Raw genomic sequence first — 5,032 nt, forward strand, 5'->3', positions numbered from 1 at the left:
GCAATGGCCCATTTTTTGTAAGCCTTGGTGGCATCTTGGTTTGGAGTTTGACTAGACATTGACACTCAACTCCTTAAATGTGTTTAGACCAATTGACATGTAATTAAATATTTTTATTTCTACAACTTTTATGTTAGTTTACAACTATAGAAACATTAAAATAAGATTGTGTCTATGTAGAACCCAAACAAACCCATTTATTTTAATTGCTAATTAAAAATATTGTATTCATTATATTTTAATATTTAATTAATAAATTTGATTTTCTATGTAGCTAATAACTACAGTGTATGAGTCAAATTGGATGTTGCGTAGACGACGTCTACTCTATACAAGTTTTGTGGACCCGTGGATTCATGCATTGGCTGCCTCATGTAGTTCAATGAAAGGAGGCTCCCGTCTTGCTGCGAAATGAGATGTTTTATTGTAAGTAGAAAGGCAAAATATTTTATTCTTCCTCTAAACACAAGTTCCTTGACTGAGGGTCCGTTTGAAGTTTGCATTTCTTAGTTGGTAAGCCGCGTAGAGAGAAAATCCACCAGCTTCCATTGAAAAGATCAAACCGTCTTTTCTATTGCATTTCTTAGTTTCAGAGTGGATTGGCACTTCCTGTAATCAGATTTATTCATTTTCCTAGTCTATAGTTTTCGTTGTCATTCCATTCTTCGTAGTTGGCCTTCAATGATTGGCTTCTCCATCGCAGCAGTCTCTTCATTTTAAAAATTAACACAATCAAACCATTAAATTCAACTACTTTCTTTGAATAGAATTAGTTAACATGAACCTTAATTGTAATTTTGGTGCCACTAATTGAAAGTGTCTTGCACTGAGATACTCAATCCTACCCGATTGGAGAAATTGGTATTAGGAAAGCGCGGTTTTCATCCCAATAAATTAAAAATGTTTCATAGCCTCCGTAAAGTCATACTTGACACTTACCCGCAATATCTTGTCAGATTTCTTTCAGATTAGTTAATTTTAACTCTCAACCTTGTCAGAATGCAACACAACATATATTTTATGATCACCTGTATTGCCACCATTCGTGCTCCTGTCATGGTCCTCCACGACATTTATGCTAGAAGAACATCTATATTTCCAACTTCTTACTTTAAAGCCCGGGGTAGGTTCGATCAATCGCTCACAATTTGGCGATGGATGAGAAGCGGGAAAAATCTCGTTTAAGACTTGTTTTTGCAGCTGCTGTGTTTATTCAATTGAGTAGTTATGATGTAACAGTAGTCCAGGCCGGAGACACTCTTTCCTTGGGCGCCTCGCTTGCTGGAAATCAGACATTGATTTCAAAGAATGGCACATTTGAATTGGGATTTTTCAGCTAAAATGGAACCAATAACTGGTATATTAGAATCTGGTACGCTAATATGCCACAGCAGATGATCGTTTGGGTGGCCAACAGAGAGGCTCCCGCGAGAAGCAAATTTGGAGTTTTGAAGCTGTCAAGAGAAGGTAAATTGGATCTGTTTGGTCGGTCAACATATCGAAGAAGGCATCCCGTGCTGTGATACTAGACTCCGGTAATTTTCAGATGCTGAGCGCTGATTACAACAATTCTGAAACAGTTTGGCAGAGTATAGACAACCCGACAGATACCTGGTTGCCTGCAATGAGATTTAGGGAACAACTAAAACTGGTGTCTTGGAAAAGCTCGTTGGATCCTGCTCCTGGGCTTTTCTCCATGCAGACGGATCCATCTGGCGCCGAACGATTTGTGCTAATATGGAACAGCTCTGTTACGTATTGGGAGAGCGAAGTTTGGGATGGTAGAATTTTCAGTCATGTTCCAGAAATGTCAAGCAAAAGGTTTTTCAATATCAGTGTTGAAATCACCAGCTCTGGTATGTACGTCCGTTCAACACCGACACATAAGATGCCCATGCATTTCGTCTTGACCAGGTCCGGAGATACTCGCCTTGCTATGTTCGATGAAAATAAATGGAACATGTTCTGGTCTCTTCCCACAGACGAATGCGCTGTGTATGGCCTCTGTGGCGCTTTCGGTATCTGTAACTGCAACAATTTTCAATTCTGCAGCTGTGTAAATGGTTTCACACCAAAAGACAATGAAGCCTGGGCTTCGCGGGAGTGGTTGTCCAGTGGCTGTGTTCGCCGGAGCCCCTTGAATTGCACATCCGACAGATTCATCGACTCCAACGCAACGTCGTTTACTGATTATGGTTCTTCATTCCCAGCGCCCACAAAGACGGATTGGGAGAATGCCTGCCTCGGCAACTGCTCGTGCACTGCTTATGCTTTCAATCCACCTTCAGGCCCCTGCCAAATCTGGTCCACACCTCTGTTTGACTTGCGTGATTCTTCATCAATCAGCAATTCAAATGTCTTCATTCGAGTAGCCGCTGCTGCATGCCTCTTGTGATTGCTATTGTCACTGCGCTCGCCATTGCTTTAGCTGTCTTTTCATTTTTAATGTGGAGGAGGCGACAAGATCGACTACAATCTATTGAACGTTGTGAAGATTCATCCGACTCTTTTCTTAGAATGTTCAGTTACAATGAGTTGAAGATTGCGACTAGGAATTTCAGATCTAAGTTGGCGAGTGGAGGATTTTGCTCAGTTTCTAAAGGATCTCTACCAGACGGTAGTCTTGTTGCCGTGAAGAAATTGGAGTCCAGTTCAAGCCGAGATGATAAGCAATTCCGTGCGGAAATCAGCTCACTTGGAAGCATACAACATGGGAATTTAGTAAGGCTTCAAGGGTTTTGTGCACAAGGATCCAAAGTACGGTTACTGGTGTATGATTACATGCCCAATGGATCGCTGAATTCCATACTCTTCAGCAGTGGCTCCAAAAGTAAAATGAAGGTACTCAACTGGAAGGCCTGGTTCAAGATCGCCTTAGGAATTGCTCGAGCTTTGTTTTATCTCCACGAGGAATGCACAGACCGCATCATTCACGGCGATGAAAAGCCCGAGAACATTCTGCTTAAAGCTGATTTTTCCCCCAAGTTGGCTGATTTCGGGTTGGCAAAGCTTGTGAGCAGGGATTTAAGTTGTGTTCTGACCACGAGGAGAACGAGAGGCTATTTAGCTCCGGAATGGATTTCTGGTGTACCCATTACTCCAAAGTTCGATGTATACAGCTTTGGTATGACGCTCTTGGAAATCATTTCCGCGAGAAGAACTTTGGATGTCAACATGCAAGTATGTATTACTTTCCGCCATGGGCTGCAACTCAAATTAGTCAGGGGAACACGATTAATGTTGTGGAAAAGGGTGTTGCTGAGGAGGAAGATATTGAAGAGGTGCGAAGAGCAAGTGTTGTAGCATTGCTCTGCATTGAAAGAAATGAGGAGATGAGGCCAAGCATGGGGCAAGTGGTGCTGATGCTTGAAGGGAAGATGGAACCATCTCCTTTGAAAATTATGAGCCCCGTCCTTCTTGACAATCGAACAAATCAAAGCAACATTGATAGTGATAGTGTTAGTGACCTGGCTAATCTAGAATTATGTAAAGCTTAAGCTATGAGCAATAGTTATTAGCTAGTGTTTTATCTAGAATAATATAAAGTTTCAGCTATGAGCTATAGTTATTAGCTAGTGGTTAATCTAGAATAATGTAAAGCTTACATGTAAGCTATAGTTATTCTAGAATAATGTAAAGCTTACATGTGAGCTATAGTTATTAGCTATTCAGATTTATAATTACTAGTATTTCGCATTCAAAAGAAATGTTGATATATCTTTGATTTGTAAGTGGATAAGAGTGTAGATTTATAAATATGTATTCTTATAGAAATCAATTTTCTATGTAATAGCATCTATTTTCCATGAATTAAAATTATTACAATGTCCTGTCTTTTTTTGAAGCTCATGTTGGTGCAAAAAATTGTTGGTTGACTTACTCGATGCTGGGAAACTCAACACAATTTTAGTCAATGAAGAATGTTGAATCTTTACTTGTTCTTGACCTCCACCTTTAGGCTTTCCAAGACCTAGGTGGTTGTAACTTAACTTGTAATGGAATAAAGATTGTGATTGCAAACTTAATGATACTCTTGAGTTGGTAATGGCTCTCAAGGAGAAATCAATGTGTATGAATGATTTTAAAGAGAATAATATATTGAGAAATGAACTATGCAATACTTGTGGATTGAACATCACTAACCTAAAATCATACATATGCACTTATAAGAAACATATAATGACCCGTCCTTAGTCCTTTTTGGCAAAGAGAGTCAACCCTCACATAATCTTCTTATGAAATCTATAGAGACAGTGTCGACCCCATCTTTAGCCAGATGGCTTCTTTGTAGGCATGAGTAGCTGCCATATACTCTGCCTTAGTAGTGGACAAAGTGACCACAGCCTGTCGCTTACTCATCCAACCGATTGCACCACCAAATAATGTAAACACATATGCACTAGTGGATCTTCTTCTATCAACATCACCAGCCCAGTTTGAATCCACATAGCCTCGAATATCCAAGGAATGCTCACTTCCTATTCCATGAAAACATATTGAGTACTCTGAGGTACCTCGCAAGTATCTGAAAACTCTTTTTACTGCATCCCAATGTGCTCTTCCTGGATTAGACATATAACGGGAAAGTACTCCCACTGCTTGGGCAATGTCTGGTCTTGTAAAAACCATAGCATACATCAAACTTCCAACAGCACTCTGATATGGTACTCGACTCTTCTCTTCCATCTCCAATGCGGATGTAGGACACTATGAGCTAGAAAGCTTTTTTCCCATAGTAACAGCAACACTCAATGGTCTTGCATCCTGCATATTGAATCTTTTCAAAATAGTACCAACATACTTACTTTGGCCTAGCCAAAGCTTTCTATTCCATCTATCTCGTATAATCTCCATTCCCAGAATGTGCCTAGCTGCACCAAGATCTTTCATTTCAAACTTTATTGAGAGTTGAGATTTTAACTCTACAATCAAACCTTTTCCTTTGCCAATAAACAACATGTCATCGACATACAAGGCAATAACCAGGAAACCATCACCATCAGATTTGAAATATATACAATGATCAAATTTA

At 39.8% G+C, this 5,032-nt stretch overlaps 1 pseudogene; it reads left to right on the forward strand.

Annotated features, from left to right (window-relative positions):
• Nucleotides 1–1,154: 1,154 nt before the first annotated feature.
• LOC149539399 (G-type lectin S-receptor-like serine/threonine-protein kinase At2g19130 pseudogene) lies at nt 1,155–3,501 on the forward strand (annotated as a pseudogene).
• Nucleotides 3,502–5,032: the final 1,531 nt, after the last annotated feature.

Source organism: Cupressus sempervirens, chromosome 9 (assembly GCF_028749045.1).
Source record: "Cupressus sempervirens isolate cs-2001-9-10 chromosome 9, ASM2874904v1, whole genome shotgun sequence".
NCBI lineage: Eukaryota > Viridiplantae > Streptophyta > Pinopsida > Cupressales > Cupressaceae > Cupressus > Cupressus sempervirens.